The sequence below is a fragment of the Corvus kubaryi genome, unplaced genomic scaffold (assembly GCF_017639235.1).
Source record: "Corvus kubaryi isolate FWS band 111438036 unplaced genomic scaffold, C.kubaryi_AGA036_p1.0 37308, whole genome shotgun sequence".
NCBI classification, from domain to species: domain Eukaryota; kingdom Metazoa; phylum Chordata; class Aves; order Passeriformes; family Corvidae; genus Corvus; species Corvus kubaryi.
Window position 1 is genome coordinate 14,046,099 of NW_024581096.1, and position 12,531 is coordinate 14,058,629.

Below are 12,531 nucleotides of genomic sequence, written 5' to 3' on the forward strand. Positions count from 1 at the left end.
AGTCCTTCAAGTCCTGTGTTTCAAGGTCAAACAGCATCTCTCTGACACACGGAGATCAATACGGGCTGATCGTTACTGACATGCGCTCGACATCTTTTCTGCTCTGTGGGAAGAGATACACGAGCTTTTGAACGAGGGGTCAAAAATCCAAGCAGACTGATAAAAACATATGTTAGCACAGTGGAAATGCCTGCCCTTAGCCCTCACGTTTCCCTGGGGGATCACTAACCGATCCACACTGAGCCTGCTTTCCAAGGGGAACTGAGGACAGAGGCACAGGAGTCTGTGGGGATTTGCCAGTCAAAGACACATTCTCAACATCAGAGTTCACCAGCCCACCATGATGGCTCTGTGTGAGCCCTGTCCACTGACCACAACAGCAGGACTGATTTCTTCAGTGGTAGCAACCCAAGGCAGGAGGTACACCTCCAAATGAGGAAATGGCTTCAAAAGAGAAAGTTGTTGCTGTTTTTTAAAAAAAGTTGGACATTTCTTGTTGCTGCTAACTGTCTTCTAACAGAATGAATTCCCCAAGTTCAGTCCTCTGATGTTTAAGAACATTCTCTGAATTTCCAGCTTATCTTTATCCATGCACAGCTCACCCCTATTCACTCATGTTCCAAAAATGAGCTTTAACGTCAGCATTTATCCAGCCTGTGTTTAAAGTTGTATCATCTGAGTTCTCTAATCACTTCACATTAGGTAGGCTTTCCATTTCTTTGATCATACCCATATTCCTTCTCTTGACCCGACCCAGTTTGCACACAGCCTTCAGAGAGTGACTGGAAATGTACACAGTCTTCCAGGCAAGGTCTCCTGTGCCTTAATATGCTCAGATTTCCAAATCTCTGCTAGAAATGCTTTGTCCAACATGTCACATTGGATGACGTATCTTTTCCATGGCTACATCACGTTAGATGCTCACAGTTATCTTGTACACCACTCTGAGACCCTGAGTTTTCTCCCCATCACTGTCACTTTCCCCCAGTGAGCTCCCAGATGGAGTTGAACATTTTGCTGATTTCTCAGGCACACAACAATGCAATTTTGAACTATCCAGTTCCCATTTGTATTGTTCCTTAAGGAATAATCCCAGCTCTTCCTGTTGAATAACACTGAATGGCCTGCAATGATGCTTCCTTAGCTTTGTGTCTTAAGGAAATATCACTATTGAAGTCTTACTTTTTAGTGCACAGAGCATTATTTCATGTATTGAATAGCTTCCATTTTGAGGATTATCTCCACTAACAACTTCCCTTCAGAGCAGTAGTTCCTCTTTCAAAATTCCTGTTATCTTCCTCTAGTCTGCTTACTGCCTCTTAGTTCTCAAAGGGTACTATGGATGGAAGAATTACACATGGATTAAAAGGGAGGCAGGACAAGCACTTGGGAGATTCATTTCAGGTTAATACGCAAACAAAATACTAGCCAATCTCCTGGAAAAAAAAAACCCAACAAGATAAGATAGTTGTGTGTTCTGCTCCCCCACTTTGCTGACCACCTGCAACCACTTCTAGAAAAATCATACTAGGCAAGGTGGTTCCTCCATCCCAAACACCATCTGAATTCCCAACTTCCAGTACCGAGGTCAAATCCCTCCTAGTGCTGGCAATTGATGCTTCACTGCCCAAGAACAGGGGCCCTCACAAGCTCCATAAAAAGTCACAACTACCAGATAGGGCTCGTGCTGGCACGGCTCCCCACAGGGCTGGGCTCAGTTTCACATACCTCCACACTACTGAGACATCTATGGGAGAACCAAACCCTGCCCACAACCAGCTGTCTGTCTCCAGTCCTTTCCAGCCCAGGATTCCAGTATGTTTGTACCCCAAAGGAGACTGGGGTAACAGGGAGATGTGAGTCACTTGGAATTCTGGGGGAAAGGGAGAAATGACCCTACAACCCAATTCTTAGTGCCCATCTTCTACTAGCACTGCCCATGCAAGAGCACAAAAAAATAGCTGAATGTTTCTAGGCAGAGGGAAATGAGAAAACAAACAGCAGAGCAGCTCCTGAATCATGTCTGAAGGCTCAGGTTCAATCTGGTAAACCAGGCTCATAAAGCTGCATAGAAAATGTTGAATTAAAGCAAAGCCTGAACGTAACTGATCTAGGCTGAGGTTTCAGGATGTTTTAAGTAGGAGCTCAGCTCTAAGGGCAAAGCTGTTTCTTCAAGCACTCACTCAGATATTGATGCTACACTAACTGGGAATATAAACTCTCGTCAGTCAAAGCCTTGGCAAAAGAAGCAAAAAGGGTATTATTTAAAAAAAAAAAAAAGCCTTTTAATCTGGCAAATAACCACTCAGAGCAGCCATGGTAACAGTGGATATTAAGGTGTTACTGGCTTCACTCCTATTAAAATTAGTTTTCAAAGCAGGATCAATGCTGCCACTAAAGTACCATTTACCTAAATAACTAGTTTCACAATAACTTAATAGTTCCCCACTGCCATAAGGAAAGCCTTAAGTTGCCACATAACATAATACATTGGAGCTGGTGAACTTGGCAGCCACAGCACTGCTGCATTCTGACCTCAAATAAAAATTATGTACTTCCAACTAAGCAGATGAAAAGCTGCAGGGCTCAACTGAATCTGCAGCCCTGAAATGGTTCACTGTGTGCACAGCACACACTGCTCGAGGACAGTGACTGCTTATGGTTCCCATGATGTGCACCAAAGTGACATTCCCTTCCCACTCTGGGGGCATAGCCAGGCTGATTCAAAGTGAGGGTGACTGCACTGCACACGAGGCTCAGCTCACAGGGACTGCAATGGAAGGGATGATGCAGGGAAAGGGCAAGCAGAGGAGAAGAAAAACATCACTGTTGGAAGCACAAGAGGCCACATCCAAGAATGGAAAAAAACCCTCCTGCCCTCTTGCTCAAGGACTGAGTCATAAACATTTCAGTTTTCCAAGGCAACAGTAAGTATGAAAACTGTTCCGGATTTCCCTGCCCAGGGCAGGGAGGTTGGAACTAAATGATCTTTTTAAGGTCCCTTCCAACCCAAACCATTCTGTGATCCTATGATTCACATAGAAAACCCGCATTAACATCACTCTGCACGTGCCAAAGTCCTTTCCTGCCATCCCTTTTCTGAGCAAAAGCAAGAGTCAAACAGAGAGATCTGGGAGCTCGCCACAAAGAACAGCAAGTTCCCAGCAGACCTTCCAGCTCTCAAACATTCCCACTCCACTTTGCAACGAAGCCTAGCGAGTACATAACCACTGTCTGATTTATTAGAGACACATGATATCAGTTATGATTGTTTATACTGATTTTCCCTCTAAGTTGCTCCAGTTACCGCCCAGCTGGACACACAGTGCTGCTCTGCAGTGTTACCTGCCCCAGCTGGCTATGTTTTAGTGGCAAATAGAGCAATGTCTTGGCAGCTGCAAAGCTCTCTGTTACTAAAAGATAAAAGAGACTTGAAGATTCACTCCACCCCCACCTACCAGCAGCAACGTAACAGCACAGTATTGGCAGGCACAGAGCTCCAGGGCTACACGGGAGACTGCCTGGACTCCTGAGCACCCACATCCCAGCAGGCACCTAGAAAAGCTACAAAGGGGAGAGGGAACAGGACCACTGAGAACTTCTTGAGACCCTGTCCACCACTTGTGCATTAACGTGCTGGCTCTCTTTTACTATTCACCTCTGGTGTCTACAGTACTGTTAGCTGAAGGGATAAGGTCTATACACAAACAGCAAATTGACATAAATGACAGTCATTACCGTAACACCTGACACAGCACAGACTGCACATCCCCACCCTTAATCATTGTGCATGACCTGCTCATTCAGAAGGGATCTGTGGTTACTGCAGATCACAGGCAAAACTTGAGCAATAGTGGCATTTTTCTTTGAAGCAGGCAAACAATGGGTAGGGCTGTATGAATAGGCATGTCTTGCATGTGCAAGACTTGGAGTCATCCTTCCCCTCTGCCCACACTGGCACATGGCTCATGGACATACCCTAAATGGACAAACTGGTGAGAGCTTGAAGACAACACGGAAAAAAGGACAGAAAGGAGTAAACTGCAAAGCAAGCGGGTTAGGTCTCGGGGGGAAAACCAGGGGGTACATTACAGTAGTTCCAAAATGTATAAAAGGCTGCTGCCAAGAGCAAGTGGACGAGCTGTTCTTCACATCCTCAACAACAAGAAGAGGATCCCTGAGGGCCAGACAGGAGAACTGAGGTTAGACATCAGGTATAACAGTTAAAACTAACCATTCCCTATTCAACCAAAAAAGCATAAAAGTCGGGAGGTAAATTGGTTTTCTTAAAATTTTCTATGGTCTTGTATATCTCAGAAGCTCTTTGCTTTACTTATTTAGAGGCATGCACCCCTGCTAATCTTCAGAGGCCCTTACTGTTAAAAATGGGAAACAATTTATTTTTTCAACTTTGCTGCCAAACAAATGCCCATGTTACAATCTTGGTCAACTCATGGCATCAGGAAATATCAACAGAAGCAACGGATTGGATTGCTAAAATGAAGGGTGCAGCAGGTAATGTCCCTATCAGTGGAAGCTTCCAGAGATTAAATAAAGAAACCCACAGAATGGCATAGCCCAAGTCCACTGTGCCAGCTCAGGGAGACGTGATTATTACATGGCTTTTGGAGGTTTTATTGTTGTGTGACTTCTGTTTGAGTCAGAGAAGCAGGAAGCCTCTGATGCGGGATTAAAAGATGAGAGCAATTTATTCTCTGAGGCAGAATACCTGGGGAAATATGCTCCTGGAAACATGCTCCTGGAAAGACATAGCAAATATACAGGTGCAGCTGAGAGTGGAAAAGCATCCTGTGCCAGCTGATCTGGCTGCTAATCCACCTGGCTGTTAAAAATATACTCCAGGTGTATTTTTTCCCTAAGAAGAATATGCTTAGTGTGAGCTTTCAGCCAGTGGATTCATCCTCCTTTCATGCACCACAGCGAAGAGACCTTTTCCTCAAGAATTCGGTCTTGTTGGAGACGATCCTTGGTCACAGCTGAGAACCCTTCTAAATTTCTCTCTGGTTATTATTAACATCTTCCCATCTACCAGAGCAAGCTGTCATGGATCATCAGTCAGCTGTATTCAAGGTCTCCATGTCAGGTCAGCCCATGATTAAGCAACCTTGTGGCTGTATGTGCTTATCGGTGTACATTTAATTAACACAAAGAGTCTTAACTTGCAGCTCCCAGCTGCTGGGCAAGTTGCGCAAGGTCTACCTCCTCCAAAAGTCACGTTCAAGCAACAGGCAGCCACCCCATATGCAGAGAGGCACAAAGAGCCAGAAATGGGAAATTTGTAGGCTGAGGGCAACAAATTTGCTCAGGTTGGAGAAAGACTCCCAGTGAAGGAAATGCTATAGGGATAAAGGGGATCTGTGTGTGGGAGGAAATCCTGTCCTCTTTTTTAAAATAGAAAATAAAAGCTGGCAGAGGCAAAGCCCAGGCAGCAATGGTGAGGCAGGCCACAAAGGCAAAGCAGGTCACAGGAGATGGCTGACAAACGTGCCAAGCTTGGATTGTGCTGGGCAGACTGAAATAGGGCTCAGCCTCCTGTGAGGCAGATGAAAGAGGTGGGGCAGACCACTCTACAAGGTCCCCGTGGAGATATCTCGGCACTTCAGGAACTCCTGGAATCCCTGGTGTGTGGCTCTGGCACCGCACTGACTATCAGAGAATAGTCTAGAAGGCTATTCTAGATAGAAGAACTATGAGAAAACTATCAAGAAATGTCCAGCAAAGACGTGCTCAAGGACAACAAACAACACATCCCCACATACTCCAGACACATTCCAGTCAGAGGAACAAGAGCATGCCAGGGTGCAAAGGGCCCTAAAAGAGCCCTCAGGAGCTCTGTAATATATGATACACAGAGCCTCGTCTGAGGCCTAATAAGCAGCCACAATGGTGACTCAGAGAGCTCTTTGTTGGCTGGACATGGGAGAGGAGGAGGAAGGAACAGAATAACTGAGGAGCAGGAAGCCCCTGATGAAGAACTGATTGCCCAGAGCACGCTTCTGGAGAAACAGAAACATGCTTTTCATCTCCATGACGTACTTCCATGTCCGGACAATTCTGAAGTCGGTGCTTTCAATACATGCTTAAGAAAGCACTCCATCCCGTGCACACACCCTGCCTGTGCCTCTCCACACACAGCATGGAAAAGAGAAGACCAGCTAAGAGGTGAGAGGGGGAGAAGGATGGAGCACTGGAGATACATCAGTCCAAGCCAGAAGCCAAGCATCTATAGATGCTGAGGAGGCTAGCAGAGAAAAAATTCTCCACCTCTAACTGTCTCATGTGAAAGTCTCCGTTCTCACACAAGCTAGCTGTCTGCCCGTTTGCTGTCTGGTAAACATTTGCACCTGCAGGGCTGTTGTGAGAACATCGTGGAATGTTTTGGTTTTACTGAGAATAATACTTTGAAATGGGTGGTTATACCTCTTGGCCTATCACCTTGGTAGGTGGTTGACCAATGGGCCAGTCATGTAATTTCTCTTTTGCGATCCATGCAAAGATGGGTTTTTGGCATTAAAGGGGTCAGCTTTGACCATACCTCTCTAACCTGAATCGATGTCATTTTTCGCCGTCCCTGCGCGCAACAGCGACAAGCATCTGCTCTGCTCTCCCACTCATTCTCAGTGCAACAGACAGAGAAAACGCTTGGTCATGATGTTCTAACAGGACCTGCTCTCCATCCCTGGGAACATCTGCCAGAATTAGTAATCCCGTATCAGAGGAGGTGAAGCATAGAGTGTCCAACAGCACTTGTGACCTTTTTAGCAATTTTCACATGCCTGCAGCTTTCACAGCAACCTTCCCTTTCAGCTTAAAATAAATGCAGCCCTTCTAAAAGTGCTCAAAGACTACAGAATCACAGAATCATTTAGATTGGAAAAGATCTCTAAGATCATCAAGTCCAGCCGTAACCACCCAGCCCTTCCAAAGCCAGAAACTGGAACTGATGTATCTGGGAATGCAAACATGGGGGCAAAGGAGCTATAAAGGCGGATCCTGAATTCCAGCATCTGAAAGAGATGTTTCTCCGTCCATGATACTGCTGCTGTCAACTCAGAGCAAACAGGTGAGCCCCAGTTCCCCTGCGTTGCGCCCAGAGGACATCTTACCTCTTTCTTTTCTCCTGTGTGTGAGGCTTCATGTATTAAGCTATGTAATTAAGCAATGGGTGCTCTACTCCCACAGGGGCTTCTACGTCCCATATGAGACCAGGCCAGAGTGGAGCCACATCACCCATCTGCAGGAAGGATTAGCTCTTTCTTCAGATAGAGTTTCTTTGAGCATGAGCCCCTCAAGAAGCATTTTTGTGAGCTCTGGGCTTCACACACTGGGCAGCAGGACTCACTGAGGTCTGCTGCCTTCCAGAGGTCTCCTGTTTTTCAACACACAGCATGATGCTGCTGCAGCATGAGAGTAGCTGAATTGCATAACCAGCATAGAACCTGACCAACAACAAGCAAAACCCAGCCTGAGGGAAACAAACCACAGCTCCAGCTTCACAGTGGGATGGCGCATCCTGCACTGGCTGCACAACTCAAGGAGCATGGCTCCCCAGACATCTCTGCTGTGTAGTCCAGATCTCCATTATAGACACAAATTACACCATAAAAAAGGCAGAATTTTGGGATAACGTTCGTGTTTATATGGATGGCAAGAATGTCCAGAGCTAAGCCATAATGCAACACACAGATTTAATATCCTTTCCACAGTTAAACTAATCTCCAGCTACCAGTCTGCAGGATAAACCTAACCCAGAACCAGAACGACTCCATATGCCATTCTACAGCCCAAGAGTTTCTAATGAGGCAGCGAGCTCTGGCCACCACCAGGGACCTGGCAGCAGGCTAGATTAAAGCTAGATTAAATTTCCTGTACCTCTCATTAGACCCAGCAATAATACCCAGAACATATAGGGAAAGCCCAGTGGCAAACAACCTAATAAAAAAGTGGAAGTCTCACACCTTCTTGGTGACCAGCACATCTGCTGAAGCTGAGGGCCACAGTCCTCTGTAGTCAGCAGGACAGCAAGAGGAGGAAAATACGGGAAGCTGTGCTGGGCCCCCTCCTGCTGCCCCCCACCAAGGGTCCAAGGCTGCTCTCCATGGAAGATTCCCAACGCTTTGGCTGAAATGACGCCAGCACTTGGGCAGGGCTTGGTGTTATTTTTAACACTTGCTCACATAACTCTTTGGATGAATCCTGGGAAGAGCTTCTCACCAAAATAGTACACTGTGGGCACTATTTATACACCCACTGGCAGCACCGCAGGATATGCTGGGGAAAGCTAGAGCACCCCTTTCTCCTCCTCACAGGGATATAGCGGGGCCCTAAAACATGGTTTGCTGTTTGGGCCAGTCCTCAGAAGTGAGCCATCACCTGCAGAAGCCCTGGTATCCCTGTCTGTCCTGCTGAGGAGACAGACTCTTGTCCATATGGGAGGGAAGCCCAGGTACATTAGGCTCGGGGAAGATGGATGGCTCAGTGCACATCCCAGCTGCTGTGGACTAAAAAGGGAACAGTTGTGCCTAAACACAGAAAATGCAGATGCCTTCCTATTTTATCGCTCCTTGGCTGCTGCAGAGAAATCCAGCAGGGGTCGGGTTTCTTGGTCATCACCTCTTTTCTCGATGTGGCAGCAGCAAAGGTGTGCAGAGGTGGGGGCAGGCAAAGCACCTAACGTCAGCAAGGTTCACTGGAAAGGAGGCACCAGACTGACAAGACTGACTGTCCTTTATCCCTAGGGACAGTAGCAGCCTCAGGCTTTTCCGTATCAGAAGAGTGGGCCCTAAAGGACTACAGGAAAAAAAAAAAAATCAAAAGCAAACCTAGACTATCCAAGGAAAGGAGGCTCTTCCCCTGTCTGATTTTCTGGGTTAAAAATAACTTCTCTAAAGCCATTTCCGAGCCTATTGAACTTACTTGATTTTTGTCTTCAGTGAGTTTCTCCTCCCTCCCCCTTCCTCCCAAGACACATCAGACTGCTCTCTACTCTCACATCTCCTGAAGAAGCAGGTGACATGACCTAAAGAACATGCACAGGATTGCTGCATGAAAACTGACAAGACAGAAAAGAGAAGACTCCATCTTGAAGCAGAAAAGGATCCAAAGTTTGATTTTTCCAGTATGTAGGTTAAAAAAAAGGGTATATATACATCCTCTTTCCCTGCAAGAGAGGCTACAGCCTGAGCAGCATACTGGCTGTCGAGCAGAGCTACAGAGCAATGCAAAATAAACCCACTAATTGACGCATGCTGTAAAGGCATGGGCAGAACTGGTCACATTACATTTAGCAGAATAAACAGAAGGGATCAGCTCCTACCTTGCCAGATAGAACCTCCCCAGGACGTGGGCTCAGCTCACCGCAGCTGGAAGCCGAGTGCAGCGGCACTGGCATGAGAGCCGCAGGAGGAGCACAGCATGCAGAGCCAGCGATAATCCAAAGCAAAACCAGCTTGTCCCCGTGCCGGCTCAGGGATCAGCGAGCCGTGCTGCGGGGCGTCTCCGCCGGCTGCTCCCCTGTTGATGCAGGATGGCGGGCAACAGGCAAGATGACAAGGCACTTCTTCCAGGCAGGAGCTGGCTGAGGAATTCCTCCTGCTGCCAGCCACCTGCCCCTCGTCAGGCACAGTGGTGCCAGAGTCTCACTCGGCGAGCATGTGGGCAGGGGAGAGGAGCGAGGGCCAGACTGCTAATGAAAGCCCCAGTGTAAATACAGATGCGCACAGGAGAGGGCTATGGCAGAAATGCAGCTCGTGTTACAGAGAGCCATTTACAGCAGGCACAGAAAGCAGGGAAGCGTGGCAGGGCTGTGCGGGATGGGTCCACTGCCTGCCTGCTCCCACAGCGGGGTGGGAGGGCAGCTGCCTGCCAGGAGAAGCCATGGGGTGAAGTGACCACTAGCAAGGGGAGACCCCCCAGTTCCACATTCTCCATCAGCTCCTAAGCTCCGTATGCAGTACGTGCTAGCAGTAATGCAAACCCATCCAACTTCACGCCAGCCGGGACGGCCCTAGCCCCACACCTTCTCTGGTGCAGAGTGCCACAGCAGCCCATTGCTCCAGGGAGAAAGGCTGATTGGAGCATTGCTCCATTCACCTGCTTGGACCCATTCCTATTGCTCAGGCCCTCTCCCCAGGCTCCAGTTTTCTGCAGCTTTGAGACTTACCCTCTCTCCCTAGTTCAATGTGTTTGGTACCTCCTGCCAGGATTCTTCTCTCCCGCCATCTCAGGGTAATTTACATGCTGTACTGCAGCTGTATTTACACCAAATATGGAACATGGGCGATAGGGACTACGTTGGCACAGAATCACAGAGTATTCTGAGTTGGAAGGGACCCACAAGGATCATCAAGCCCAGCCCTTAACTGAATGACCCATTCAGGGATCAAACCCACAACTGCTAGCACCATGCTCTAACCAGCTGAGCTCATCTCACAGTTAAGAAGCAAGGTGTCAAAGAGTTCAGGGGCTTTGCCTCCACTGTGCCTTCAACTAGAACCAGCAGCAGAGGAGAGGTTTGCTGGTGTCAACCACTGCCCATTAAACAAACCTTGGAAGACCTTAGGGAGAGGCTGGGAAGGAGCTGTTTCAGGACGTTTCATAGCACAGCAGGCACTGCCTATAAGCCCCATGCCAGGCAGGCATATAGCTCACACCAGTGACCTCTGGGTGAAACCGGCAATGAAGAACAAGGCGTTCCTGTAGTTCTCAAGCAAGTGTGGTCTGTAAGGATGTGGGGGAGCTCCAGCTCAGTGGTGTAAAACCTCAAGCAGATCATTTCCCTGCCTGGTGCCTCGGTTTCCCCCCTCTGGAAAACAAGGACCGTAACACTTACCAAGCTGCTGTGGATGTTGCAAAGTTAATTTCCTCATGGGATGCTGGCAGCCTGTAAACAGGAATGAGCATTCTGTGGGACTCTCTTCCCACCCATAAAGCAGAGATCCCTTGTGGCTTCCCTCAACATAGAAGCTACTGCTCACAGCTTTCTTCACCGTCACCACAGCAGGTACCCTGCAAAGACAGGGATCCCCATTACCCCAAAAGCAGGAGCATCAGTCCCTCTACCAGCTGCACCCAGGCCATCTGCCAGGCAGGAATGCTGTGCACCAGCCCAGCCTCAGCCGAGCTGTCAAAGCAGCGGAAGGGCTGAGGCTGCACTGCTCTGGAATTCCAGAAACGCACAAACACCCTGTCAGCCTGCACCAGGAATGACTCCTCCCTGCCCCGGACCAGGCTGAATCACTGGAAATACCAAAACAACGATGAGGTCACGTTCCCAGAGCAAGGAACTGGAGCCAGATATAGCTGCATGGAGAAGTGTGCTAAAAAGGGACTCGGTGCAGGGGCTGGGGGGCTCTGGCAGACAGGCACCATGGGCATTTGTCTCGTTTAAAAACAGCTTGAGGCTGCCAGGAGACTTTTTTTCTTCTCTATAGGGAGCAGGGAACTGGGCTTTAAAACCCTTTATCCATCCCACTGGAAGAGGCACAAACATTCTAATGTTGGTGAGTTCAAGGAATGAGGCAGAAGTAAAATGATGACTGGATTCTGAATTCAGTGTTCCCAAAATCTCACTGTGATATGATGATCAGGCTTAACCAGTGAAGAATCCCCTCGCAGCAAGCTGAATGGCAGACAAAACCAGTATGCCCATTACTGCATTTTGCTTTTGCTACAGCCTCAGCCAGCTTCCACAAAAAAACCCCAAAAACCAAAAAACAAAAAAACAACAAACAAACCCAAACCAAAGCCCCAGAAATATTGATTTGGTAAGTTTTCAACAGGGTGAGCAGTAAGTAACAGTGGCTTCTGTTAAGGCTCCTAAAATGAGTACTTCATTATCAGCAAATAGACTTTTCAAGGCTTTTCAGTTCCAAACTTTCACAGTTCTCTGTGTAGGGAGACTGGAGACATTTTGCTATTTAGACTGTGAAGGAAATTGCAACATAGGTCTTGGAAAGGATAAAGGAATTCACAATAGAATTCGCAATAGCATGTTCTTTCCCCTTTCCGTACGACAAGACATTTGGATGGATAACAACACCACCCACAGCTACGTGAATAAGAGGCACTAAGAATCCAGACTTTGTTCCATCAGGACATAAACCATATATTAATCATAAGCCAAGAGGAAACAAAGATAGGACTGGACAGCTAATGCCAAGCATGTCACCTGCCTGGCAGGCCAGTGGTCACTGGGCTGGCACACCCTGCAACAACCACAGCAGTGCTGGGCACACCGAGCCAGCTGATGGGCCATGCCTGCACCAGTCCCCTTCCCCTGAAAGTCTGTCCAGATTTGCTAGTAAAAGTGATAAGAAAATCTGTGGTGAGTTGTGTGTGAGTCTGCTCTCATGACAATCCCACAGGAGTGTCATGAGAGCAGAAGTGCTCAAAACCAAATCAGTCCATTTTCACCCCACTGTTCCAGCATGCTCTGATAACCAGAACCACCAGTGGGTTACACCAAGAATTCTTCTGGTCTAGTGCCCCACCCCTGACAATGCAGCACTG

At 47.8% G+C, this 12,531-nt stretch overlaps 1 protein-coding gene across 8 annotated transcripts in view; it reads right to left on the bottom strand.

Annotated features, from left to right (window-relative positions):
• Positions 1-12,531, bottom strand: part of RUSC2 (RUN and SH3 domain containing 2) — a 60,264-nt gene that overhangs the window by 42,305 nt on the left and 5,428 nt on the right. For 2 of the 8 annotated variants that reach the window (XM_042028632.1, XM_042028623.1), the window contains exon 1: positions 10,853-11,172. The exons of 1 other annotated variant lie outside the window; for it this stretch is intronic. The gene's annotated coding sequence lies outside the window, so the exon portion shown is untranslated. Of the gene's footprint in view, positions 1-9,337; positions 9,823-10,183; positions 10,206-10,852; positions 11,174-12,531 lie in introns of those variants that run through there. 5 more of the 8 variants (XM_042028629.1, XM_042028631.1, XM_042028625.1 and 2 more) reach the window with 5 other exon arrangements.